General features: G+C 41.8%; 1 protein-coding gene across 1 annotated transcript in view; it reads right to left on the bottom strand.

Moving 5' to 3' along the window:
- USH2A (usherin) overlaps nucleotides 1-14,469 on the bottom strand; it is a 1,018,338-nt gene that overhangs the window by 451,634 nt on the left and 552,235 nt on the right. The window lies entirely within an intron of this gene.

The following is a 14,469-nucleotide window of genomic DNA, read 5'->3' as shown; positions in this document are numbered from 1 at the left end:
GCCACCTTGTCCATAATATGTGCCTTTCGGCGGTTAGGGGTCTTGTATGGCCCTAATTCACCATCATAGTCCTTCTTTCGCATGATGTAAACTAACTCCACCATTTCCTGGAACCGCATATTAGTGGCTTTATATCTTCTTTTCCTTGATCGGGACGTCCCTGCCTCTGTCCCTTCACTTGTGGCATGAGAGCATCGTGCCCGCTCGTGTGACATCGCCATCTTTCCTTTCCCACAGAGATTATGGGCGTGGAAAAGATGAATTCTTACGCCATGGGCGGAGAAGAGGGCGGCGTTTAATACATACGCGGAGTGTAGAGAATGCAAACAACGTGTTTACGTCCGTTACGCGGAGAATCTTCGAGCGCATCCAGAACATACACAGTTAACGCCATATTTCCTAAACTCATTGATTAGGGGCCTCGCAAAGGTGACGAGGGCGGGGTTTCATAAATACGCGGAGTGTTTAAAAGGTTTACGCCGTGATTACGCATCTTACGCGGTAATTAGGCGAGCGTGAGAAACGAGGAGCGAGAGACAGGAAGGTAAGGAAATTAAAAATGTGATCAGCAGAGGCCTTGAAAATGTAGACACATGGGATGGGGGTTTGGGCTGTTGGTTGCACCCTTTTTAAGCTATTCTGTCTATGGGGTACCACAATGTTATTTTGGTATCCAAATGCTTTTGGACACCTCACAAAATAGAGATGTGAACAATGCTGTACCTCATTGACAAGTTTTTGAATGGTGTATTCAGATCAGGCAAAGTATTGTTCAAGTGTTGGTTGTACAGAGGTCATTAGGAAGTGTCTTTTATGTCATCCATTGTCAGGGGCATGAGATTTACACATGAAAGAGTGCCTAGATGAAAACTGTCATTTGTAAGCATTGTTTAATTTTATATATTTAAAATATTTACTGCAATGTGAACAATGGCTCTGCATCTAGCAAATCAATGTTTGGTACAAGCAATGCGGCCGAGCTGCCAATCATTGTTGAAACAAGAGAGACTGTGTTTGTAATTAGATATAGGTAATAAATTTGAAGACACATATTAGATCAAGGTCAACGCTGATCCTTTGGAATATTTATTTTTCTGTGGTTTATGTTTTTGGAATCTAGACTCAAAAAGAAATCTAATTTAGAAAAAATTACAATGGACCTCCTACAAAGCAAGGAATCTATAGAGGCCTTACTCCAAAAATATCAGGAGACGCCCATCCTGTGGAATTCCAAGCACTCTTTATATTGCAATAAAGAGGTACGAGCGGCAGCACTAGAAGAGCTAGCAAATTATATGCAAACTTGGGTGCCAGGATGCACTGCCAACATGGTGAAGGATAAACTTGCCAACCTCAGAAGCACATACAGGAGAGCATACAAAGCTAATAAAATCAAAAAATCGGGAGCAGCAGCAAGACAAGCAAAGGAACCCAAACTGTGGTATTATAAACAGATGGCTTTTTTGCGGGACGAAATGGAAGGCAGGAAAACGATGTCCAGTCTTTCTTCCAACCTTTCCTCCATGCTACCTTCCAGCGGACCTTCCCCAGATGACCACAGCCCTGCAGAGTCGGAGGAAGAGGGCCTGGCTGACAGAGATGCAGATCTGCCACCCTTCGATGAGGAGGTATAGTAGTTTCCTCTATATTTATGGCGTAAAGAATTCTTGGTGGATTAATGATTAGATATTGTAAAAAAAAAACCAAGCTGGGAAAAAGCAAACAAAAAGGTGTACAGACAAATAGGTGTCAGGGATGACAACTGCAGGGGTCAGAAGTAGAGTGTATTCAAGTAATAATGAACAGAAAATACTAAACGAAAAACAGGAAAATGAGTGTGGTTTTATTTAGCGAAATTGTAAAAAATTTCCTTTTTTTTCCACACAGGAAGAAGAGATCAGCCAGGAGGTGGCAGATCCTCAGGTGTCTGTCAGCCAGGAGGAGGCCGGGGTCAGTGGCAGCCAGGAGGAGGCCGGGGTCAGTGGCAGCCAGGAGGAGGCCGGGGTCAGTGGCAGCCAGGAGGAGGCTGGGCCCAGTGGCCTGCAGCAGGTCCCCCCGCCCAGGACAACCACCACCAGCCAGTCTTCTCCCCCCCAGGTGAGGCCATCAGGCCGAAGGAGGCAGTTGAGGCCTGTGGAGGAGGCAAGCCTCCGCATGATCCAGGAGGCAAGCGCCATCATGAGGGCCCCCCTCAACCCCACAGAGGCCTTCAGTGCCTCATTGGCCCATGATTTAAATGAAGGGGAGGAGGACCAGAGAAGACTGGCAAAGGCCCTGATGAACCAGGTCCTTTGGTGGATGCAGAGGGGCCTGCTGACCCCAGACACTGGGCTATGTGACCCGGCCCGGCTTGCGGAACACCATCCTCCTGCTGCCACATCAACCCCACCTGCAAGACCCCGTGTTCGATCCGCTGGAAGGCTGCCTGGAGGGAAGGCTGGAAAGAGGAGGAAACGTTGATTTTCTGCCTTCCATTTCCTTCCACATAAAGGACATCTTGTTTGTACTACCACAGTTTGGGTTCCTTTGTTTGTGTGCTGCTGCTTCATATTTTTGTGTTTGGCTCCTGAGGCTTGGAAGTTTATCCTTCACCATGTTGGACATGCAAGTTTGCATATAGTTTGCTATCTATTCTAGTGCTGCCGTTCTTTTTATTTTTTGTGATGACATTTGCCTGAATAAAAGGCTTTTTGCTTTCATTTGAAAACATGTCTATTGTTTGATATACTGTGGGGATTATTAGGCAGCAAACCTTTAATAAATATACAATGGGTAATTTACAAAGGACACACTCCTTGGGGGGGGGGGGACATTTGGTGTGCCAACATGGTTTAATATTCTCTAATGAAACACCAAAAAAAAAAAATTAAATGAAAAAAACATGTAAAAAAAAAATAGTTTAACTGGTGACATAACTAGAAACAAAATAAAAAATTAAAAAAATGCACATTCCTTTACAAAAATGACTACTCTAAATTATGGAGGACCACCAACCAAAACACACGTCTGGCATAGAAAACATTATTAAAGGATTACATCACAAGCAAGAAATGTGACATTTCAGTATGGGACAACTCTAATGAAATTGCATCAGCAAGAGAACGGGGTTATTCTAGCAAGAGAATAATTAAGAAAACGAGGCTTTAAAATGTGGTTTAGTGCGCCTTTTTAAGACATTGTTCTCTTGCTAGAATAAAATGTTTCTAATGACGAATGTGCCATATCCCAAAGAAACGCGAGTTTTACCTGAACGAGCGCTCCCGTCTCCTCATTTGGACTGAGCATGCGCGGGGTTTTTGTACGCTGCTTTTGTGTACAGACGACCGAACATGTCTGACGGACACGATTCCAGCAGACTGTTTTAAAGCAAGACCAGGAAACAGTTGTTCGTTGGAAAACGGTCTGGCCGACGATTGTTTGCTGGAATTCTGTACGTTACTGCCTACACACGAACGAACATGTCCGCTGAAACTGGTCCGCGGACCAGTTTCAGCAGACATGTTTGGTCGTGAGTACGAGGCCTCACATCTATACGAGCTTGTTGGACATCCCATTCCAAAACATGGACATTTATATGGAGCTTGCTATATCTGATGCCGCGTACACACGACCGTTTTTCGTGTTGTAAAAAATGAAGTTTTTTTTTTTTAATGTCATTAAAAACGATCGTGTGTGGGCTCCAGAGCATTTTTCAGGACGTATAAAATGGCCATTAAAAATTTAGAACATGCTCTAATTTTTCACGTCGTTTTTAATGTTGTCATTTTTAACGTTGTAAAAAATGGCCGTGTGTGGGCTTTAACGACGTGAAAAAACGCGCATGCTCAGAAGCAAGTTATGAGACTGGAGCGCTCGTTCTGGTAAAACTAGCGTTCGTAATGGAGATAGCACATTCATCACGCTGTAACAGACTGAAAAGTGCAAATCGTCTTTTTCTAACACAAAATCAGCAAAAGCCCCAAGGGTGGCATCATCCGAATGGAACTTCCCCTTTATAGTGCCGTTGTACGTGTTGTACGTCACTGCGCTTTGCTAGAGCATTTTTTTTCACGATCGTGTGTAGGCAAGGCCGGTTTAACAATAATCGGGTTGAAAAAAACGTTATTTTTTCTAGACCATTAAAAATGTAATTTCTTACAATCCGAAAAATGGTTGTGTGTACGCGGCATACGTGTTTACAACCAATTGCTGCCTGCCCACAGTACTTTTGCTGCTAGCGGGCAGAAGCTACAGGCTCAGCAATGTACTGGTACGTCACTGAGCACAGCGCGCATCTAGGGGTGAGCCACAGTGTGATCCCGTAAACACAGCAGATCACAGCGCTTGGCTCGCTTGGTCAAAACAATCACATGATTGCATGTAAGCAAGATAGTCATGATTAGCTTCCATACATGACTGTTTAGCTTACTATTGTGAGGCTGTGATTGACCCACAGCTATCACATGGTACCTGGGGTGTCATGAATGAAAGCCACTCATGGCAGCTAAAGCCATTGCTTCTAACAGTGATCATCTCTTTAAAAGCAATAATTATGTAAAAAAAAATCACTGATCAGCCTTCCAGAGTAGTACAGTTGCACTATGGGGACACTGATTCTTAAAAGTGTAACAAAAGTTTTAAAAAGTTGAATAAAAAATTATTATTATTTTTGTTTTACATATGGTCACCAGTGATTATCCCTGATCACCGCCATGCCTGTCGAACGATGGCGCTGTTCTAAAAAAATTACAACTTCCAAAAACTCACAATGCCCCATACTAAATACCTTGGACTGTCTACTTTCCTAAAAGGAGTCATTTGGGGGATATTTGTATTGTCCTAGCATTTTTGGGCCTCAAGAAATTAGATAGACCGTCAGTACGTCAGGGATCTCAATTTTCAAATGTATATATATATATATATACACACTATAGTTTGTAGACTCTATAACTTTCACACAAACTACATAATATACACTGATTAGCATTATTTTACCTAAAGCAGAGTACATTGTGGCTTGAATTTATTAAGAAAGATTATTTGTTTGCAAAATCTCTAAACAAAAACTAAGAAAAACATCAATTTTATTTTTAATTCTGTATTTTTTATCTATATAGCAGAGAAAAAAAGCGCAGTGGTGATTAAATGCCATCAAAAGAAGGCTTGTGTGAAAAAAAAAATGATAAAAATATAATTTGCTTACATTGTTGCATGACTGAGCAATTTCCCAATTAAAGTAGCCCTGTGCTAAATAGCAAAAAATGCCCTGGTCATGAAGGGGGTAAAACCTTCCAGTGGTCAAGTGGTTAAAGTGTAGGTAAACTCTGGTGCAGCTCTACATAGAAATCAATCAGCTTCTATTTTTTTTTTTTTTTATGTCAAAGCTTATTTAAACAAGCTGAAGTTAGAAGTCGATTGGCTACCATGGACAGCTGCTCCAGATTTTGCACTCTCCAGTTTTAGTAAATCAACCCCTTGGTGCTCTTAATTGAGACAAATACATACTATAGAGGGCTATGCTTTGTTCATATTTTATGTCTGAGGTTTACAACCTATTTTATTATAGAAGTGAACTATAATCTTTAGGAACAAAAATATATATAAATTATAAAAGAATATAAGAATAAAAATCTAAGTAATATAAAACAATATGTAAACAGTATAAAATAATCTAATCTACTAATTCTAACCAGAGTATTTCAGTATTTTATTTCTTAAGCTTTCTCTTTATTTGTTTGATTCAAGATTACAAAAGGAGCTTGGTTCACCATAAAAAGAAAAGAAAAAAAAGCATAATGTCTTGAGGCAAAATGAAGTGTATTTAAAATTTATATATTGTAGAATGCCTTTGTTTTGAACTTGAACACACGGCAAAACTTCACTATTTTCCATGCCATCTGACTCTCCCCTCATTTGTTTTTCTGCGTTCTGCTGATTACTATGCAACAATGCCTTCAACTTGTGGTTCCATTATTTAACTACATGCACAGTCATAGCTGACCCTTCCTGATCAATCGCCAATCCATACAGGTTTGACTGATAAAAGAGCCAATTAGATTTAAGCAAATTAAGGGACATCACCAATGTCAACCAGTTATTAAAAGATGGCTGGACTCCGTGCATACCAAACAGAAACACTCCAAGACCTATTAACAGGAAAATATACTAACCCCATTACAACCCTCTAACCCTCCCTGGAAGAAAGCGGAGATGAATTTCGTTTAATTTAGGGACTAGCATCAAAAACTTGTTTTTAAATGTGCTAATTATTTTTCATTATATGGCAGAGTAGTACATAACCATATAACCACCAAATAAAATATTTTTATACATTGTTTTATGATTTGAGATGTCGGTATAGTGTAAATGTCATATTAATTAAAAACTTAACCAATTTTAAACTAATTATTAATGTAATAATTATACAATGATAATGTGTGGTTCTCAACAGGAAAATTGCAGAACTGCGAAAGAGTTGTGGGGAAAATTTAGATTTCTTTACAATTTATTAATTTGCACCTAGGCACCGACTATAAACATAAGGGGACACATTGGCGTGATTCACATCTTTTCATGCATGACTTTTTTTATTTTTTCATGTGTTATCAGCAGGGCTGGACTGGGACAAAAATCTGGCCCTGGACTTCATCCAGACTGGCCTACTTTGAAAAGTCTCTCCGTGTGTATGCCCCATCGGAGTAATTCCATCGGATATTCCAAGGAATTCCATTGGAGTTTAGATAGAGAACGTGTTCTCTTTTCTCCGATGGAATTCCGTCGGAATTCCGATGTGAGTTTGGCCAGGTAAAAGCCTGATCGTGTGCATGGGGCATATCCGCCCCCCCCCCCCATACAGATTTCCGTCCTTCTGCTCCCCAACTCTTTTGATCTATTTTTTTTTCTTCATTCAGATTTTCTTTTTTCTTTTTTTTCTTTTTTTTTTTCTTTTTTCCTTTTTTTTATTAGATTTTCTAACCTTTTGCCTGTGGTCTCATTGATGGCTAAGCTATGTATACTTTTATGACTACGTGAACTTGTTATCGAGTCACTTTCTTACATTTGGGTAGTCTGAATGAAAATCTGTACAAGCTGTAGTATCTCTTATATAAAAAATTTCCACAAAAAATAAAAAAAAGTTGCGATACGGCACTGCATTGCTTTAACTGCCAATTGCAAAAAATTCCCCACAAATAGAGCTTTATTTTGGTGGTATTTGATCACCTCTGCGGGTTTTTATTTTCTGCACTAAAAACAAAAAAAGAGCAACACATTTTGAAAAATATAAAATATAAAAATGTCTTGATCAATTTAGGACAATATATATTTTGATACATGTTTTTGGTAAAAAAAATCCCAATAAGCGTATATTGAATGGTTCGCGCAAAAGTTATAGCGTCTACAAACTATGGGATAGATTTATGCGCTTTTTTTTTTATTATTGTTTTTACTAGAAATGGTCAGCAATTTTTTGTGGGATTGCGACATTGTGGCAGACAAATCTGACACTAGGTGACACTTTTTGGGAACCAGTGACACCAATACAGTGATCACTTCTAAAAAAAATGTGCTGTCACTGTATAAATGACACTGGCAGGGAAGGGGTTAGCATCAGGGGTTATCAAAGGGGTAAGTGTGCTCCTAGGGAGTGCTTTCTACCTGTGGGGGGAATGCTGTGACCGGAGGAAAACAAAGATTCATGTTTCTGCTTAGCAGAAACACAAGATCTCCATTTGCCTCTCTGGCAGAACGGCGATCTGCCTTGTTTACACAGGCAGACTGCCGTTCTGCCTCTCCTGTGAATGATCAGCAGGTCCGGCGGCCATCACGGCTAGCGGATCCGCTGATTGGCTCCTGCTGTGTCCAACTACAGCAGGAGCGGGGCTCCCACGAGGCGCATGTTGAAAGTGTTTTATGTTATGGGCAAAAAATACCTGTTGATCCATGCCTTCCCTACTGACAGAACAGAAATCTGCCTATGCCGTTCTGCCTGTGTACCGAATGAACAGCGGGTGCTGGCGAACATCGAGTCCACAGGACCTGCTGATCGGCTTCCGCTGTATAGAATCACAGACTGCTACCTGGAAATGCAGGATCATATATATATATATATATATATATACACAGTATATGTGATCCTGTGCAGCACAGCCACTCTGTAGCAGTAAAACTGGTTAAAGCGGTGGTCCGCTCCAAAAAATAAATAGATTAAAACCAGCACATACTGCAGCTGCTGGCTATTAATAATAGGACACTTACCTGTCCTGAAGTCCAGCAATGTTGGCACCACAGCTGATGTTTCCATCAGCTGTCGGGTTCTGCCACCACCATTGTGGGTAAGGATACCCAGTAGTGTAGCCTTTCTGCTTCATGCCGGGAACCCTAATGCGCGATGCCCACTCCTCTCTCCTACTGGCCCGGCAACAGGGGAAGGAGGAGGATGGAGCCCCAGCTTTGACGTCAATACCCATGGCTGAAGCTCCCAGAAGTGGGAAAGGGTACCTGTCAAAGACCCCCCTTCCCCCGAAAAGTACCATTTGTGGCACCGGAGGAGAGGAATCAATGAGCAGAAGTTCCACTTTCGGATGGATATTCACTTTAACCACTTCCCGTCTATTGATGTCCAGCAGGATAACATGCCGGCGCGCCCCCTTTGGGGAGCGCATTGCAGCGAACAGTGATGCGGGGTGTCAGTCTGACACCCCGCATCTCCGATCTCGGTAAAGAGCCTCCGGCAGAGGCTCTTTACCACGTGATCAGTCATGTCCAATCACGGCTGATCACAATGTAAACAGGAAGATCCGTTGATTGGCTCTTCCTCACTGGCGTCTGACAGACGTGAGTAGAGGAGAGCCGATCGGTGGCCCCCCTGACAGCCCCCCTCATGCCCACACTAACCAGGGAAGCCGCCAGGACCACCAGGGAAGCCTTCAACATGTGGATGGCCAGGTACATCCCCCATGGCCATCCACATGTTTCAAAACATACCCAACACGTGCCAATCAGTGCCCACAAATGGGCACTGACTGGCAACATAATAGTGCATAAAAAAAGTGATGCCCAGCAATACCACCACCATAGTAATCAGTGCCACTCATCAGTGTCCCTCAGTGCCACCCATTATTGCCCATCCGTGCCCACCATCAGTGCCCATCTGTGCCACCTATCAGTGCCACCCATATGGACCCATCAGTGCCACCCATAAGTACCCATCAGTGCCACATACCAGTGCCGCCTATCAGTGCCCATCATCAGTGCTCATCAGTGCCACCTCATCAGTGCCACCTCATTGGTGCCACCTCATCGGTGACCATCGGTGCCTCCTTATCAGTGCCCGTAAATGCAGCCATATCAGTGCCCGTCATTGAAGAAGAAAACATTTATTTACAAAAAAAATTAACAGAAACAAAAACATATTTTTTTCAAAATGTTCTGTTTTTTTATATGTTACGCAAAAAATAAAAATCGCAGTGGTGATCAAATACCACCAAAAGAAAGCTCTATATTATAAAAAATGTGTTTGGGTACAGTGTAACATGACTGCACAATTGTCATTCAAATTGCGACAGTGCTGAAAGCTGAAAATTGGCTTGGGCAGAAAGGTGCGTAAGTGCCCAGTATTGAAGTGGTTAAGGAGCAGGGTGGCCTCCCAGTCGCCACGTCCTTAACAACCATGACTAATCTGTTGTCAGCAAAATATAGACAAACCAGTACCCCCACTCCCAATCCATACCAGGCCCTTCGAGTCTAATATGTTTCTTAAAGGGGAAAACTCACATCAAAATGTTTTTTAAAAATGGCGTGGAGTCCTCCTCAAAAAAGATACCAGACCCTTACCCAATGTCTGTGCTTTATTGTATTGCTGGAGTAGCCCCCACGTCTGAATGGAGGATGTAAATGCCACAAGTTGCCACCAACATTAGAGAGAGGGCGCTTAGGCGTGTAGCTGAGGAGGGGGGGGTTGTTATCTTACAGTATATAAGATTAGGTGAGGAGGATGTGACACCCAGGGATTTTTTATCTAAACCTGATTATGTCCTTTAAGGTTTTTATGTACCTTAATTCTATTTTCCTTTTTTTTTTTGCAAGAAAAAAAAAAGAACCATTTAGTGATCTAATTAGATGGCCCAGAATTAAAGATCTTATTTTTTTTTTTTTTTTTACCGTGACGAAACAAAACACTAAAACATTACTGTATTTCAGTAAAAATGTCTTATTGTAAAAAAAATCTTAATACTGGCCAATTCGATTCTCCTTAATGTTGATTTGATCAGGTCTGAGCAGACAATATGACTGAGCATTTTGCATGGGTAAAACTTGGCGATAATATAAATTTTGCGAGGACGCCTACTCACATTAATGCCCCACGCTCTTCCACTTGATTCCTCTAAAAGATGTTAATATACATCCAGGCCATTAAATAAAAGAAAGCATGAGCGGGAGCCAATTTAACTAATGATCTATACTATTAACTTATCACAAGGTCATCAAATAAAAACCGTCATTCAAACATTATTTAACTTTATTTGCAGCAATAAACAACAATGTAAACACTCTGCCCGTCTTTAGAATGGGTTTTACCCACGCTTATCCTGCCTTTGATAAATTAACTGAACACTTCTCAATAATCGTGCCAGTATTCAACATAAAAACCATTGCAACAGTGCCAAAGGTAATAAAAATTCACAATTGCTATATAAACTATGCATTCGGTGGAAACAAAATTGGAAATAAATATGTTCACTTCATCGGAAAAAGCATTAAAGATTCATACAAACTGCCTTGTAATGTTTAAATGTTTAGATAGTTATGGGTAGGTGTTAAATTGTCAAGTGTTAAAGATTCTTGGTTACTTTCATGGCTGTACGTTACTTGTGGTGAACAGCATTAGAGGGGTACTCCAACTTCACCTGGCACCGGTGTCTTGAAGTGCTGAATTCTGTGTTAAATTTGGTAAACTGGTAGATTTTGGTGCTGCTACCTTTTGGTGCAGAAAGTGTTAGCGGCATAAATTCTAGTACAGGAGAAATGAGTGTGCAAGCAAGAGGTTAATTAAAAAAAAGGGGTGGTTAATGTTGGGGTACACGCAGTGTTTGTGTAGAAGACAACAAGGAAGGTCACCATGAGGCCCTGTACACACGACCAAACAGTCCGCTGAAAACGGTCCGCCAGACCGTTTTCAGCGGACAGTCGTCTGCCCGATTTCTGTTTGATGTGTGTACTCACCATCAAACAGAAATCCGCGCATACACAATACGCGGTGACGTGGCCGCGCCGTCGCCGCAACGATTACGCGGCGACGTGCGCGACCCTGGAAGGTAAATGCTTCCAGCGGACATGTTTCTTAGCATGCTAAGAAACATTTGTCCGCTGGAAAATGGTCGGCTGGACAAATGTCCACTGGAAACCTGTCCGGTCGGCCGTACACACGACCGAACTTGTCTGATGAAACTGGTCCGCGGACAAGTATCAGCGGACAGATCCGGTCGTGTGTACGGGCCCTTCGTGTTACAAGGAGGGTTAGTATAAAGGCCCATACATACAATCTGACTTTTTAATAACAATTGTCAGATGGACCTGTTTGAGCGGACAATCACTTTTTCATTGGACAAATGTTTGCTGTGAGAACAGACAAACTTTCCGGCAACAAATGTCCTACGTCGGCTAATCCGATTGTGTGTACACAAATCCATCAGACTAAAGTCCAAAGTACAGTAAAACCTTGGTTTGAGAGTAACTTGGTTTGAGAGCATTTTGAAAGACAAGTAAAATGTTTTAATACATTTTGCCTTGATATACAAGCGATGTCTTGATATAAGAGTAGCGTCATGTCACAACTAAGTATAAAAAAGAAGAGAGGAGCCTCTAAGTGTAGTAATATTAGAGTCGCCTCTCTTCTCTTTTATACCCTGTAAAATAAATGCTTTGATATACAAGTGCTTTGGATTACAAGCATGTTTCTGGAACGAGTTATGCTGGCAAACCAAGGTTTTACTATACAAACACGCATGCTCAGAACCAATGTTAAAGATGAGACAACAATAGCAGAAGTTGCCCAAAGGGTGGAGGTAAAGAGCAGAAAAATAACGTAGTGCATCTATTACGTCACTACATTTGTGTTTGTTGGCTGAAAAAGTCCTGCCGTGTGTATGCATACCAAGTTCACGGCCAACGCCCATTTGGAGCAAAATCCACGGAAAAGTCAGTTGGAAGTCCAATCGTATGTATGAGGCTTTAGAGAGAGGGGTCAGTGTATTAGGGTTTGAGCAAGAGGTTGGGATAGTGTTAAGGTTAAAGAGGCGATTAGTGTTAGGGGTACAGGCAGAATTAAGCCATGTACACACGATCGGTTTGTCCGATGAAAACAGACCGATGGACTGTTTTCAGCGGACAAACTGATCATGTGTGGGCCCCATCGGTTTGTTTTCCATCGGTGAAAAAAAAATAGAACATGTTTTAAATTTTTCCTATGGATTAAAAACCGATAGAAAAAAAACGATCGTCTGTGTGGAAGTCCATTGGTCAAAAATCCACGCATGCTCAGAATCAAGTCGACGCACGGAAGCATTGAACTTTATTTTTCTCAGCACTTCATAGTGTTTTACGTCACTGCGTTTTGGCATGGTCGGATTTTTGACTGATGAAGGCAATACTGATGACAGTCAGCTTCATTGAATATCCGACGAAAAAATCAATCAGATTAGATTCCATCAGATATCCGATTGTGTGTACAAGGCTTTAGTGTTAGGGTTGTATAGAGGGTTACTCTAAGGGAAACGGAGAGGGTTATTGTTAGGGTAACAGAGTGGGTTAGTGTTAAGATTACACAGAGGGTTACCGTTGGGGTGACAAGGTAGGCATATAGTTAGGATAAAAGGAAGATTAGTGTAAGGGATACAGGGAGAGTTAGTAAAAGATTTACAAAGAAGTTTAGAGTTAAGGTTAAATGTAGGGTTAGTGCTAAGGATTCAGGGAGGATTTGGGGCTTGTTTATCATGAAGAGAGGATATCCCTATTGCTCTTATAGATACAGGCAGGGCCGATCCTAGGCAGGGTGCACAGGGTGCATTGCACCCAGGCGCCTGCAGAGGTGGGGGCACCAAACATCTAGCAGACTCTCTAACAGAAGCCCTCTCTGTGTCCATCAGAGAGGCCCCCCCCTCCAGGTCCCAATGAAGTACTCTGCTCCTCTTCCTGTATTTTGTTTATTTAAGAGATCATGTAAGGATCCCAGGGTAATGAAGACTTCGTGGGGGAGCATTTCTGTGGTTGAGTCGTTGCCATAGAAACATTTTGTAAAGGGGAGGAGTTGGGAAAACGATGACGTCCATGTGGGGGCGTCAGAAATATTTCTGCACCCAGGCACCTGTGACCCTAGGATTGGCCCTGGATACAGGGAGGGTTAGTGTTGCATATACACTATATTTTCAAAAGTATTATGACACCTGCCTTACAAGCACATGAACTTTATTGGCTGATGCCTTAAAGCCTTGTACACACGATCAGTCCATCCGATGAGAACGGTCTGAAGGACCGTTGTCATAGGTTAACCGATGAAGCTGACTGATGGTCTGTCGCGCCTACACACCATCGGTTAGAAAACCGATTGTGTCAGAATGCGGTGACGTAAAACACAACGACGTGCTAAAAAAAAAAAAGTTCAATGCTTCCAAGAATGTGTCGAATTAATTCTGAGCATGCGTGGATTTTTAACCAATGGTTGTGCCTACTAACGATCAGTTTTGACCTATCGGTTAGGAATCCATAGGTTAAATTTAAAGCAAGTTGGCTTTTTTTTAACCTATGGATAAATAACCTATGGGGCCCACACACGATCGGTTTTGACCGATGAAAACGGTCCATCAGACCGTTGTCCTCTGGTTAACCTATCGTGTGTACGAGGCCTAAGAGTTCCCTTCACTGGAACTAAGGGGCCAAGCCCAACCCTTGAGAAACAACCCCACACCATAAACCCCCCTCCACCAAATGATTTGGACCAGTGCACAAAGCAAGGTCCATAAAGACATAGATGAGCAAGTTTGGGGTTGAGGAACTTACCTGGCCTGACACAGAGTCCTGACCGAAACCGGATAGAACACCTTTTGGAGTGGAGACCGAGCCAGGTCTTCTTATCCAACATCAGTGCCTGACCTCACAAATGCACTTCTGGAAGAATGGTCAAACATCCCCATAGACACACTCCTAAACCTTGTGGACAGCCTCCCCAGAAGAGTTGAAGCTGTTATACTGCAAAGGGTGGGCCAACCCAATATTGAACCCTATAGACTAAGACTGGTATGCCATTAAAGTTAATTTGCGTGTAAAGGCAGGCGTCACAATACTTTTGGTAATATAGTGTATATACAGTATATATATATATATATATATATATATATATATATACTTTGCAAGTAAGTGTCAGGCTCCATATATATATATATATATATATATATATATATATATATATATACACCCACACACATATATCCCTGA

Source organism: Rana temporaria, chromosome 4, assembly GCF_905171775.1.
Source record: "Rana temporaria chromosome 4, aRanTem1.1, whole genome shotgun sequence".
In the NCBI taxonomy this organism is placed as follows: Eukaryota; Metazoa; Chordata; class Amphibia; order Anura; family Ranidae; genus Rana; species Rana temporaria.
The sequence above is the reverse complement of the archived record's forward strand: the minus strand, read 5'-3'. Positions and strand labels throughout refer to the sequence as shown.